Raw genomic sequence first — 15,272 nt, 5'->3', positions numbered from 1 at the left:
CCCGACTTTCTCAAGGTTTTTATTAAGAAAGGATGTTGTATTTTGTCAAATGCTTTTTCTGCATCTATTGACAAGATCATATGGTTCCTATCTTTCCTTTTGTTAATGTGATGTATCATATGGATTGATTTGCGAATATTGAACCAGCCCTGCAACCAGGAATGAATCCCACTTGATCATGGTGGATAATTCTTTTTATATGCTGTTGCATTCAATTTGCTAGTATCTTGTTGAGGATTTTTGTATCTATATTCATCAGGGATATTGACCTGTAGTTCTCTTTTCTTGCTGGGTCTTTCTCTGGTTTGGGAATCAAAGTGGTGGTGGCTTTATAGAATGAATCTGGAAGTTTTCCTTACATTTCTATTTTTTGGAACAGCTTGAAAGCTTCTTATAATTTCTTAATCTTTTTTACTTTGTGTGTCCTCTTTGGACAAGACCCAGAATACTTTCAATAATTTTGTTTATAAGAAGCACCAGAAATTTTTCTCATTTATTTTTATTTTCTTTTATTTTTTTAATGTTTTATTTATTTCTGAGAGAGAGAAAGAGACAGCATGAGCAGGAGAAGGTCAGAGAGAGAGGGAGACACAGAAATTGAAGCAGGCTCCAGGCTCTGAGCTAGATGTCAGCACAGAGCCCGACATGGGGCCCGAACCCACGAACCGTGAGATCATGACCTGAGCCAAAGTCAGACACTTAACTGACTGAGCCACCCAGGTGCCCCTCATTTCTTTATTTTTATTGAGGTAAAAAATGGACATAACAGTATTAATCATTTTAAAGTCACAATTTGATTGCATTTAATACATTCACAATCTTGTGCAATCTCCACCTCTGTCAAGTTCCAAAACATTTTCATCAAAAGAAAATCACTTATCCATTAAGCAGTTAGTCTCCAACTTACTTTCCCCCATCTCCTATCAACCCCTACTCTGCTTTCTATTTGTGTTGTTTTATCTCTTCTCAGTATTTCATATGAATGGAATCAGACAATATGTGACTGATTATGTGTGGCTTCTTTTATTAGAATAATGTTTTCGAGTTTCATTCATGTTGTAGCATGTACTGAGATTTCATTTTTATAGCTGAATAATATTCCATCATATGTGTATAGTACGTTTCGTTTATCCATTCATCGGTCAATGACACTTGGGTTGCCTCCATCTTTTGGGTGTTGGGAATAATGCTGCTATGAACATTTACTTACAAGTATCTATTTAAGTTCCTCTTTTTGGTTCCTTTGCACAGACACCTAGCAGTAGAATTGCTAGGTTGTCTGGTAATTCCATGTTTAAAAGTTTGAGGAACTGCCACAGTGTTCTCCACAGGAACTGCACCATGTTAATTTCTCACCGGCAGTGTATGAGATCTACATCCTTACAAACTCTTGTTTTTCATTTTGGTGGTCATGGTCATCCTAGTGGATTAATGTTTTATCTCACTGTAGTTTTGATTTGGATTTTACTCATGGCTAATGATGTTGAGCACCTTTTTATTTGCTTCTTGGACATTTTTTATCTTTTTTTGAGAACTATATTCAAGTGCTTTGCACATTTCTAATTGGGTTCCTTGTCTTTTGTTGTTGAGCTCTGAGTTATTTATATGTCCTAGATAAAAGTGTTTTTATCAGATATGTGATTTGCAAGTATTTTCTCCTATTCTCTAGGTTGTCTTTCTTCATAGTGTCTTTTGATGCACAAAAGTTTTTAACTTTTGTTGAAGTTATTTTACTTATTTTGAGAGAGAGAGAGCACATGAGGGACATGTTGGCATCTTAAACCAGCTGAGCCATTCAGGCACCCTAAAAGTTTTTAATTTTGAAAGAGCCTAATATATCTATATTTTCATTTGTTGTTTGTACTTTTGATGTTGTATCTAAGCATTCATTGCCAAATCCAAAATATTGAAGTTTTCCTCCATGTTTTCTTCTAAAACTTTTATACTTTTAGTGCCTACTTTTAGGTCATTGATTTACAGGATTTTCTTGGTTATTCAGGGTCCCTTTCAATTCTATATCAGTTTTTTTAATGTTTACTTTTGAGAGAGAGAGTTCAAGCTCATGCACGTGAGCAGAGAAGCAGGAGAGGAGTGTGGCGAGGGCTGAGAGTGAGAGGGACAGTGGATCCCAAGCAGGCTCCATGCTGACAGCAGAAAGCCTAATGTAGGACTCAAACTCATGTATCTTGAGATCATGACCTGAGCCGAAGGCAACTGAACTACCCAGGTGCCACAATTCTGTATGAATTTGTACAATGAACTTGTCAATTTCTACATAAAGTGCAACTGAGATTCTGGTATGGATTACATTAAATCACTAGATGAATTTGGGGAATATTGCCATTTTTACACTCTTAAGTTTTTCAATCCATGAATGTGGGGTGTTAATTTAGGGTTTTTTTTTTTTTCATTTCTTTCATTAATGTTTTGTAGTTTTGTACTTCCTTGAATAAATATATTTGTAAGGGTTTTTTTGGTGCTATTGTAAATGGAATTGTTTTCTTAAATCATTTTCAGATTGTTCATGTTCAGTATATAAAAACACAACTGATGTTTATGTGTTGATCTTGTATCATGTAACTTGGCTACATTTGTTTATTAGCTCCAATGGTGTTTGTGTTTTCTTTAGAATTTTTATTAGTAAGATCATGTGATCTATAAGTGAAGATAATTTTACTTCCCCCGTTTTCAGTTTGGCTTTTTTTCCCCCTTGCCTAATTGCCCTGGCTAGAACTTCCAGGACAGTATTGAATAGAAATTGTGAAAATGGGAATACTTGTCTTATTCTTGATCTTAGGGGGAAAGCTTTCAGCCTTCCACCTTTGAAGATAATATTAGCTATAGGTTTTGCATACATGTCTTTTATTGTGTTTTTCATTCTCGCTTTTAAGGTATTATAAATCCAGTTACTACAAATCCTTTCCAGCATTTGGTATTGTTGCAGTGTATGATTTTACTCAGTTTAGTCAGTAAGTAATGGTATTTATTGGAATTTTAAATTGCTTTTCAGGGATGACTAATGACGTTGAACATTTTTCCATGTACTTTTGGCCATAGAATTTGTTTTTGAGGGGGTCTTTTATATTAAAAATCATTGCCAGATAATTTACCATGGAAATGTATATTGATTACATCAGAAATCAGGCCCTCTTATGTTTAGTTTAGGTGCCTTAGCTGTTAGTACTGCTGTGGATCTACTTTTATAGTAAAGGTTTGAAAAATTAAGAACTATTATGTAATGTATATGAACATTAAGGATTTGTGAACATTTAAATATTTTAAAGAACCAAGAGAAAATAATTTTTCTTTATTGTTGACAAGTAAATAATTATATCTGTATTTAGACATTGGTTAAAAGTTCTTAAAGAAGTCGGTTGAATATTACTTATGAAGAAGTTATGTTATACTGAGTGCATACTTGTGCTTCTGAATGATACAAATGATAAAAGTATGCACATTTCCTTGTCAGCAAACAGGTATCATTGTGTTTGGCTCATCGTCTAAGCATCCCTGAAAATGGAGCTGTCTCCACCTGGATGTAATTAGGGTTGGATTATTTTATGCATCAGCCACACTAAAGTTGCTTTAATTCCTGGATCCCACGCAGCTTTCTAGTTTTATTTTCTGCTCATTTCCTGCAACTTCAAGGTGCTCATCCATTTCTCACAAAATATTTGAACTAGTACAAACAAAAATAAATAACCAGGTTGCCATTATTATTAACATTTTTACTCTCAGATATTGAAATGAAGGATTGGAGAATGGCTCAGAAATCTTGTAATAGCCTTGAGAATTGTCTTTTAAAAAGAAATGCATTGAAGTAAGGATGATATAAGAGCCCAGGGGGTAAAATAAAATGTGACAGGAACACTGTAAATTCCATAATCGCTCTCAGTTTGGAATATCTGGTATGTCTCCTGTGAAGTTCTGTGACATTTGGAATTAAATTTTAGTCATTGTAAGATTTTAGCATATGGAGGGATATCCTGTTTTACTTGATATGTTTTTTAGTGGTGTGATTTCTGTCTACTTTACTTAGAAGTGGCTTTTAGGGGAGCTAATGTTTATTAAGCATTTGTTATTTGCCTTGCATGGTGCTAGTCTCTCTTCTTACATTATCTCTAATGCTCACTACAATCTTGTAAACCCAATTTACAGATGAAACAAAGCCTTAAAAAATTATTTCTTGCCTAAAGTCACAGAGCAGAGTAAGTGGTGATTTGAGCTCAAATTTGTTGATCCTAAAGCCTATAGTTTTTCCACTATACCAGTGGTTGTCACTCTATCCAATTAAAGTGGAATTTCTGGGATTATACTTTACTATTTGAGCAGCTCTCCCAAGTTAATGATGTGTATCTAAGGTTAGAAACCATTGAGTAGCCTCCTGTGCTTACTATTCTAAGACTATACCAGTAGAACAGAGAATATAGTAAAGAACATGTTTTCCTTTAAAAGTGTGCGCAATGTTGTCCATTTCTCTCTGCCAAAACATATCTATTTGAAATTTCAGTGGTAGGTGGTATACTGAGAACATGCTGAGGCTTCCCTTTGCTGCTTCACAGTTTTAAAAATAATCCTTCCTTCTCCTTCCAAAAATATACAGTATCAATTGAACACAACTGTGAAAGGAAACAAAAAGAGCAAAACTGGCCAGAATTTCTGAAGAACCCTTAAAAAATGGGATTGCAGTGTGGATGAGAATCATAATCTGAACCGCAAATAGGAACGTACTAGCATAAAATATATGACTATAGGGATGCTTTATATGTAGCCTGCTGTACAAGCAGACATGCAGATCTACCTTGGGTTTGTATGATGCAAAACCAGGCATTGTGGGTGCTTTAAAAACCATAGCAGTGCCCGTAATATTGTCAATATCCAGAAAGGATAGGGAGCCCTCAAATACTAGTATCCATATTTACTACCTGGTGAAAATTTTGCCCCATTCCTAAAAAAAAAAAAAGAAAAAAAAAGTTGCTTAACAAAAGAGGAGCCCATACCCCAAATCACAAAATATTCAGGGAAAACTAATAAATAAAGATACCAAACTGTACCAAGGGAAATGGCCTAAGGAACCAGAGTTAATAGGGAAAGCAAAAAGGGAACTTTAGAGTAAATATAATATCTTCAGAGACATGCAGGATGTCACTGCATTCACTTAAAAAAGAAAATGTTAGTGCCTTTTGAAGTTAAGAACAGCTTAAAAGGAAGGACAGAGAATTAGGAAGGAAAAAGGTAAATTGAGAGATGTGGAGTTATCCATTCATCTCTGTTTGCGCTTAGAGAGATAATTGGAATGATATCGATTCATGTTAACACTTTTTCCTTCTGGGTAATGGGATATTAGTTTGTTGCTTACTACTTTGTACTGGTATGTGTTACTTACATTTTTTTTTTATAAAAGCATGTTTTAAAAACATGTTATAAAAGCATGTTCATTTTATAAAAATTAAGTTACTTGCTTAAATAAAATAAATGAACAATTGAGTTAAAGATATTTTTGTGAGGAATGATAAAAATCAAAGAAAACAAAGGTCCAAATCAATAAGGATGAAAGCAGAAATCCAATAGTAGTGTTGAATGATAAAAGAAATATATAAAATAAGTAAATCTAGGCAAGTCTGAAAGAGAAAAAAAAGATACTGATCAATATTGGAAATTAAGAAGAAAGCATCACTACACACACAGGTTTGTGTAAGAACTCTCTATAAGAGTTTATACTAATAAAATATGAAAGCCTAGATTTAATAGGTAGTTTTCAGAAATATATGATTTGTTCAAATTGTCACAAGAAAAAGCAGAAAGCTTTTAATTAGCTAATTATTATGGGAAAAAATTGAAAAGAAACTTAAAGATATGGCCCAAGTTTTACAGGTGAGTTCTAAGAAATCTTTAAGGAAATCTTAGGTAAACTTGCATGCTGTTTTAAAAAAGATAAGACCCTATTCCAACTGGTTGTATGGTCCCAATGTAACCCAAACCAAAGAGGGACATCAAAACAAAACAATTATAGACCTATCTCACTTCTGGAGATGAGACTTTAAAATTTAATCATAAATGAAAGATTGGAAAATTGAATTTACCAGTGTATTATTTGTGTAGAGTTTATCCCAGGAATGCAAGGGTGTTTCAGCATTATAAAATCTATTTGTGTCATTTACTTTCTTAACTATTAGTGGAGAAAACTGTACATTCATCTCAGTAATGCCCCCAATAAGCTTTCAGTAAAATGCAATGACATGGTTCTGGCATAAGAAGAGACAGCTAGATCAGTTATACAGATTCTGAAATAGATCCATGTATGTCTCCCAATTTTAGTGTACAATAAATATGGTATTTTTTTAAATTTTTAAATGTTTATTTATTTTTGAGAGAGAGACAGCGTGTGAATAGGGTGAGGGGCAGAGAGAGAGGGAGACACAGAATCCAAAGCAGACTCCAGGCTCTGAGCTGTCAGCACAGAGACAGACATGGGGCTTGAACCCACGAACCATGAGATGATGATCTGAGCTGAAGTTGGAGGCTTAACCGACTGAGCCACCCAGGCACCCCTAAATGTGGTATTTGAAATCAGTATTTAAAGGCACCTGGGTGGCTCACTCAGTTAAGTGTCCGACTTCGGCTCAGATCATGATCTCACAGTCTGAGGTTCGAGCCCTGCTTCGGGCTCTGTGCTAAGAACTCAGAGCCTGGAGCCTGCTTCAGATTCTGTATCTCCCTCTCTCTCTGCCCCTCCCCCGCTCGCTCTCTGTTTCTATCTCCCAAAATAAAATAAAGACATAAAAAAATTTTTTTAATAAAATTAAAAAATAAATATTTAAAGAATGGGCTATTCAATAAAGGATAAGAATTCAGAAAAATATTAAATCTTCAGCATCATTCACAAAATTAATTCTAATTATAATGAAAATCTAAATATAAGAAACATTTGCAAACTTAAAAGCCATTAAAACAAAAAGTTTGATAAATTTAGATATATCAAAATTAAAAACTTCTTTATGACAAAAGATATTTTGGACAAATTAAATGAATAAGTGCCAGACTTAAAAAAATATTTGCAGTGCATAAAACAGAGCAATTATTTTATATTCATAATAAGAAAAAGGGAGGAGGAAATAGAAAAATGGGCAGAGTATGAGCAGGTAATTCAAAGAAAAGAAAATGGTCAATAAATATTCTGAAATGTGTTTATTCTTACTGATAAAATGCTAATTTTAAAGACAGTAAAATTGTTTTAATCTACCAAATTGGCAGAGATTTTTTAAAAAACTGTTTTTAAGTTTATTTATTTATTTTGAGAGATACAAAGACAGTACACATGGGGGAGAGGCAGAGGGAAGGAGATAGAATCTTAAGCAGGCTCCATGCTGCCAGGGCAGAGAGTCCAACAGGGGGCTTAAACGCATGCAACCGTGAGATCATGACCTGAGCCAAAACCAGGAGTTGGATGCTTAACCAACTGAGCCACCCAGCTGCCCCTGCAGAGGTTTTTAAAATTGATATATCCAGTGGTATTAAGTATGTGGAGAAATAAATCCTAATAATTATGGGGTTGTACAATTATAAAGCTATTATCTAGAAGAATTTGACAAGAATTGTGTACCCTTTAGAATTCATAAGATATGTGAAATAACCTCAGTCTTTATCGACTACACTCTTATTTAATCCTGAGCCTGGCACCTTGTCATAATTTTACCTATGAGGAATAGAACTGGCAGAGGACAGGCACATGGTAGGATTGGAACTCTTACCTGAATCTCCTAATGCCAGTGTAGGAGCATTATACTCCATGAATGTTCCGAAGGTGAAGGAATGACGTGAGCCAAAGGTTAGAGGTAGGTCCATACATGTCATATCTGGGGAATGATTAAATAGTCCTACATGATTAGAGGGTGGTTGAAGGGAATGCAGGGAGAGATGTGACTAGAAAAGATAAAGTGAGTGAAAATCATGAGTTTTGAATATCCTAGCAAGGGAATAACATTTTATTTTGTGAACACTGAGGATCCACCAAAGGTTTTTGAGCAGTGACTAATAGAGTGGCTGAGGAGAGAGATTTGAGGTAGGAAGACAAGTGAGATAGCCAAGACAGTTGTTTAAGTGAGAAAATGAAGACTTGAACTAGGCTGGTGAATGTAGATTTGACAAGGAGAAGGCAGGGACAGGAGGCATGGACAGAACCTGGCATCAGACACTTGAAAGGGACTCATTCTCAGCTTAACTTGGTCAGATCTGAAATATATATTTAAAAAAATTTAAATATGTATTGGAGGTAGGGCTAATAAGAGGTAAACAAATGGATTGGATTAGAGAAGAGAGGGCAGAGAGTGAGAAAAAATGCTGGATTTTGATGGAACAAGTGGGTGGATGGTAGACCTTTCACTGACACTACTGGACTTTGCAGTTGGAGACATTAGATGTTAATAGTTCTGTTTTGACATCCAAGTGGAGATGTTAAAACGGCAGTTGTATAAAGGAGACTGGAATTTTAAAAAGGGAGCTATGGACTAGAGATAAAATTTGAGAATAATAAGCATCTATCTAGATTAGATGGTATCCAAAGCCAAGGGACAGAATATCACTTAGGGAAAGAGAATGGATAGGAGAGGGGAAAAATGTGTTAAGGGATATTCTTGGTCACTTGAGCATTGAGATGTAATATCTAAGAAGCCGACAAAACAGGCTGAAAAGGAGCTGGCCAATGAGGTACGAAGAAAACCAGAAGAGTAAGTAATCTCAAGAACTGGAGAAGGAAATATTTCAGAAAAGAAGGGAAAGGGTTGTCAACTATATGAAATGCTATTTTAAGGTTTGATAAGGTGAGAATAGTTAATTGGTCAATGGCCTTAGGGGAAATATCATCCTTAGTGACCTTATCAGTGAAGTGATGGGAGCAAAAACCTGAATGGAGTCGGTTGAGGAGAAAATGGATGAGGAGAAGGTCAAGGTATTCTTTGAGGAGTTTTGTTCTGGAAGGTAAGGGAGGAATGCAGGGAGGGACGATGAGATAAAATTCAACTGATTAAATCTATTTCCCCACTCAAGTGTGAGGCCAGGTCATCAGGTTTAGAGTAAGTTGATGATTGAGTTGGTATTTTACTAGTAGAGAGATGAAAGGAGGGACAGGGGTTTGTTTGCAAAATGAATGTTTGTTCATGGAATTTAACTTGGGTAAAGACAGAAGTGAGAATACTGATTACAATGATAAGGGCAATGCTTTTATATCTTGATGAAATCTACAAATTGTTGGAGTCAGGAGAGCATCTTAAACAAGCATCCCGGGTGAAATATGATTCATGTGGGCTGTGGACCACTCTTGAAGAAACGTTTGCAATAGCTTTGGGTCATAATGTAAGTCTAGTCTTAGAGCAAGTACCTGTTTTTGTTCAAATTTCACAGTATATTTATTTACTGGGGAAGAGGTACTTGTAAAAAAAAAAAGTGTGTGAGAAGATATTGATCATCAAGACTTGTTAGTGAATAGATTAATGGTGAGAGAAAAGAAGTAGAACAAGTGTTCTATTACAAATTGTTCTATTACAAAGCTTTTAAAACATTAAATGAACAGCCGTTACACTGTACCTGCATACATTATAATTTTTCATGTAAAGTGTTCCTATTGCTCAAATATTTAGCTCTTCCACATATTTCTGGCATTTTGCACCTATAGGTATATTTTAATTTCAATATTTTGCCTATATCTGAAAATAAAAACTGTATTCTAAAAACTTATTTTTACTGCAAGAAAATTCTGAAGTTCAGTTTAATTTGGACAGTTTCTCATACTGAAGATGCCATCTTTAATTCCCTAAGTTATGTTTGATTATGCAATTGCAACTTGCTCTCAATAAAACTCTGTCTTTAATTTTAGCTGTCTCTCTTTGCTTGGGAAGCCCTTACAGTTTTCCTTTAATAAATTAAATTTGCCCCTGTGTTGGAAGACTTTATGAAAAGTTTTCTTTTCTGAGTTTGTTAAACCACTAGAGATTCCTTTTATATTGAAACCCACTTGTATGTAGCTTTTCATACACTACTGAGCTTCACTGAAAGAAATGCCATGAGATTAGTAGGACCTACTAGAATGTTTTTTAAGTTTATTTATTTTGAGAGGGAGAGAAAGTCAACAGGGGACGAGCAGAGAGAGAGGAAGAGAGAATCCCAAGCAGGCTTCATGCCGTTAACACGGAGCCTGACATGTGGCTCAACCCCATGAACTGTGAGATCATGACCTGAGCCAAGATCAAGACTTATACACTTAACCAGCTGAGCCACCCAGGCACATCTAGAAATTTTCAAGCTACCAAACTTATACTGCAGGAAGGGTTAGCATTCTAACCCCCTAATCTGTTCTCTGTTACCTACAGATTACCCCCTAATCTGTTCTCTGTTAACTACAACTATTTAATAATGAATTTGGAAGGACTTTTTTCCAAGTGCATTATGTCATTGTATACTTACTGTAATTATTAGATGCATTTGGACAGATTCCTGAGGACTATTGTATTTTGTTGATGCTTTTGTTGACAGCTTAAGTCAGTTACCAGATATTATATGTATGACCAACAATAGGGTTGGGCTATAGAGAATATAAACAAAGTACAAGATGAGGTCCCAGATATTAGTATTCCTTTTTGATGTTTATGTTTTGCTCCTAATTTTGCTTTTCACTTTTTAATACTAGCCAGTACTGCATGTTTTAAACCAAATTATATATACTTCTTGCTGTTTTGTAAATATATTTGACATTGCTGTTTCTGTCTTTGTTATGCTATTTCTGTTTCACCTTCTTTCCAATTCTGAGTAATTTTTCCTCACTAAGACTCATTTCAAACGCTATGTCCTGTGTGACATCTTTCCAGATACCTCCTTCATACAATAAGTACCCTATATTTGTACCTGTATGTTTTCCCTGGTTGGTCTTTTTTTTTTTTTTTTTTTTTTGCCCTGTTTTAATTATTAGTATATTGAATATATTATGTTCCCTCTTTCTTGAAATTAACTCCTCAGGAGCAGTGTCTTGTTTTACTGACCTTTGTATATATCATATGTCATACCTGGCATATAGTAGTCACAAAATAATATTTGTTGAATTAAAGATCAGAAACAGCTAAAGAAAAATAATAGATGTGACAAAAATTGTCAGGAGTCAAATACCGCTGATCCTAAGAGAAGTGATAAATGTTGAATTACTGGATAGGCTAGGACTTCAGCTGAGCCTCATTCCTGAATACCTTAAAGTAAAACCAATCAGAGTGCTATGAGAATGATAAATTCTATTTCCAAATGGCAGGTTTCTTAAGATGGGTAAATACTGGGAGATTAGGTAGTCACTGAATTTCCCTGATTACAATACAGTTACACTTTCCTTCATTTTATGAATGATACAGCCTTTTCACACCATGAATATACTGGAAACAAAATCATATCTAGTCCAGAAAACCCTCATAGATGTCTTAGGGTAAGGATGTCTCTGTAGGTGATAACTAGCCATATTGTGAAAGACTGTAAATAGTAATGAGTGATCTGCCTAATATTCCTTTTAAATGCAATTTGGGACCCTAAAGGTTGTTTTCATTCCCAGAGGCTTGTACTTTATTCATAACTCCAGGTTTTCTAAGGGCTTGCCTTCTTCAGAATGAAGGAGTAGGTGCTGAAGAGCTGCTAGAACAAGAATCACTGAAGTAGTGTGATTTAAAAAAAGAAAAAGACCGAGCTATCAGGGGCCAGTACATCCTGAGAAACAGAGAAGCCACATGTATAGTCCCCTGTGGCAGAATCAAGGCTTCTGGAGGAGAGTGAAGCTTGTGTTGACTGTCAAATGAAGGACCTAAAACCATGGGTACCCAGGGCCCTCAGTACTCTTAGGGGCTCATGAAAATATTTTAATATTTTTTAAAATCAGAAGAAAAAAATGAACTTAAGTTGAACAAAATGTTTTAACACATGGCATTAATATATTTGTCTTCATACTAAACCAGTCACAAAATGTAAATTTTGAATTTTTATTGGCGGAGGAGCCACAAAGACAGAAGTGTCCATGATCCACAGAAGTCACAATGCAGCCCTGCTCAAAACCTGCCCATTTTTCTCAAGGTTAGTGCTAGATTGTGAAAGAGCTGCAAATTTGGGCAGATATGGGATAGTTTCATCCAGTTCTTCCTCTCTGTGTAATGAGTTTGTTTTCTTAAGTGTAGGTTACTTCTTTCTTTATTTTGAGTAATCTCCACACCCAACATGGGGCTCAAATTCACTACCCCGAGATCAAGAGTCATATGCTCTACTGACTGAGCCAGCCAGGTGCTCTTGTACAATGAGGAGTTTGGACCATGCAACCTGTGAGGGCTCTTGCAAACATACGTAACGAAGTCCTGCATCAGACAACTTCCAAGCCAAAGTAGATTATCTAACATAGCATTAATGTGAACTCAGGTCATGTGATAACCCACATAGATACAGAACAGGCCTGATAACTCCCCTATATTTTTTGTTCATTTAGAAGTCCTAGTTGGGAGGTGATAAGAGCATAAAGTATGTGTTATTAGCCTGTCACTGGTGAAAAATTAGAAGTAGTAAAATGCCTTATATGTTGTAAATACTCAGTAAATAATGAATGGATAAAATAATTATGTATATTAGCTTATTTTCATGATAATAAGTTGTTAGCTTATTTTCTTGAGAGAAATCTGTATTTACCAGAAAAAAAGTATTAACTTCTGGAATTTTTTTCTTATTCTCTACAGAAAAACAACAGAAAACATTTTGGAGATGGTTGTATCTAAAGTACCTAGCCTCAATTCTATAGATTGTAAAATTCTGAAAATTAAGCCCAGACCTCTTTTGTTTTAATTTATTTATTTTTGAGACAGAGAGAGACAGAGAGAGACAGAGCATGAGCAAGGGAGGGGCAGAGAGAGAGGGAGACACAGAATCTGAAGCAGGCTCCAGGCTCTGAGCTGTCAGCACAGAGCTTGATGCGGGGCTTTAACCCACAAACTGTGAGATCATGACCTGAGCCGAAGCCTGACGCTTAACCAACTGAGCCACCCAGGTGCCCAACCCAGACCTCTTTTAAATTGCTTTCTATTTATTTACAAAGTTTTATTCTTCTCTGTCTAATCCAAAATATGTGCTAAATTAAGATATTTGCTTAGGGATATCACACTGATAGAAAACAGGATTATTTAATGGATGCCTACAAAATACATAATTAGAAACGTAGGGGCGCCTGGGTGGCTCAGGCTGTTAAGTGTCCGACTTCCACTCAGGTCATGATCTCACAGTCTGTGAATTTGAGCCCGGCTCTAGGCTTTCTGCTGACAGCTCAGAGACAGACACAGATTCTGTGTCTCCCTCTCCCTCTACTCCTCCCTAACTCATGCTCTGTCTTTCTCTCTCTCTCTCTCTCTCTCTCAAAAATAAACATTAAAAAAAATTTTTAATGTAAATTTACTGATGAACACATATTACAAATGACAATGAAATTCTAGATTGCCTTGAGTGGGGTTTCTCCCCTTTCTAGTAATAACTACAACTACTTTGATGCACCTGAAGTACTTCTTAAAAGTAAAGATGTTTGTGGGCTATCTGAGACCTGCTGGTGTAGTATCTGTTGGGATGTAACCCATGGATCTGTGTTTGAAAAAGATCCCAGGTGATCATGACAGGAACTAAAGGCTGAGAACTGCTGCACTATGTAGAAGTAGAAGTAGAAGGCAGCATAGACTTTGGCATTATTATATAGATCTGAATCCAGAGTCCAGAGCTGCCGCAGTCTAGGTGTATGAACCCAGACTTAGGTATTTGACCAAGTTACTTAATCTCTCTGAACTTCAATGTCCTTGCTTATATAATAAGAATGGTAATACTTTGTAAGTCTTAGAATTTGGGGAGGCTTAAGGGAGATAATAGATGAAAAGTGCTTGACATACAGTGATAGCTGGTATTTATTCTAGTAGCACAGAGTTATCCTTAGTTTTCATCTTGACTTATGAAGAGTAAGGTTTTTCTCACAATAATGCTTTTCTGTATCCAAAAAAAAAAATATTTATGTAGAACTTCCTCCAGCTATCTTTTAATTAGGGAAATTTACTCCAGGCTTTGAACTTTCCTCCAAGTTTACATTTGTGCTATTCAGGGAATAGTGGCAGAGAAAATAGGTGACATCTTAGTTTTCAGTTTCCCTAGCATCCTCCAGAGTAGCTAATTATTTCTGGATCCAGTTTCAAAGTTATCCATTATCTCGTTTTAACAACAGGTAATTGATATATCATGAACTTAGAACATGAACTTCAGTTGCAAAACCATAGAATAATGGGGTTTTGTCAATGAAGGAACATATGGATGGCATCTCTATCATCATATATTTATATGGTTGATTTCTATAGATTTGGAAATGATTATGTTTCAGATTTCTTTTGAAACATTTCAGGGTCAATCTAATTGATAGTGTAATAGCATAAAACCACAAGAGAAAGAAGAAGAGAAATACTGTTCTCTTCTTGATTACGGTCTTTTTTGTCTCTGTAACTTGACCCATTTATCCTTTTATTTTCAGTTGCTGTGAAGTTGACAGAATTATAAAGTATTGATTCCGCCTTTCTTTTTCTTAGTTAAGTATTGATCAGATAGAATATAGTGCTAAGCATGAACATTTAATTGACATGAACTTTACCTACCATTTAAGTAGGCTATGGCTAGCTGCTTTCTCTCCTGAAATGCGTATTCACAGTGCCTTCTCAGTGAAGAGGCTTCGCCTTTATTTACTTTGTTGAATTCATCATATATAGAAAATGGGGAGTATATTCTGTGGTTTCAATTTAAAAACTATAAGTGCTGAAGGTTACACAACACCATACTTGATGTATCCATTCTACTTCTTTGATACTGTGATTTGCCTTTAATACATCAGGAGTGGTCATCCATTATGCCTAGTTCTTTGATTTTTTTTTTTTTTTTTTGGTAAGCCTCTGCTGAGATTGCACCATTGCACATTTCCGGACCAGAAAATTTCCATATAGGATTTTAATACCGCAACAGTTTTTAGGCAAGAAAATGCAGAAACGACAGCAGATGAGGATATGAATAGGCAAAAAACATTTTAACCACTTTATTTTTTTATTTTTTTTTTATTTTATTTTTTTTACAAATAGTTTATTGTCAAATTAGTTTCTACATAACACTCAGTGCTCATCCCCAAAGTGCCCTCCTCCATGCCCATCCCCCCCTCCCCCCCACATCCATCAGTCCTCAGTTTTTGTCAGCATTCAAGAGTC

At 35.5% G+C, this 15,272-nt stretch overlaps 1 protein-coding gene across 3 annotated transcripts in view; it reads left to right on the top strand.

Annotated features, from left to right (window-relative positions):
* Window positions 1–15,272, top strand: part of PEAK1 (pseudopodium enriched atypical kinase 1) — a 308,018-nt gene that overhangs the window by 176,234 nt on the left and 116,512 nt on the right. The gene's annotated exons all lie outside the window — the stretch shown is intronic.

This window comes from Hyaena hyaena, unplaced genomic scaffold (assembly GCF_003009895.1).
Source record: "Hyaena hyaena isolate Hyena2069 unplaced genomic scaffold, ASM300989v1 scaffold_137, whole genome shotgun sequence".
Lineage (NCBI taxonomy): Eukaryota > Metazoa > Chordata > Mammalia > Carnivora > Hyaenidae > Hyaena > Hyaena hyaena.
The sequence above is the reverse complement of the archived record's forward strand: the minus strand, read 5'-3'. Positions and strand labels throughout refer to the sequence as shown.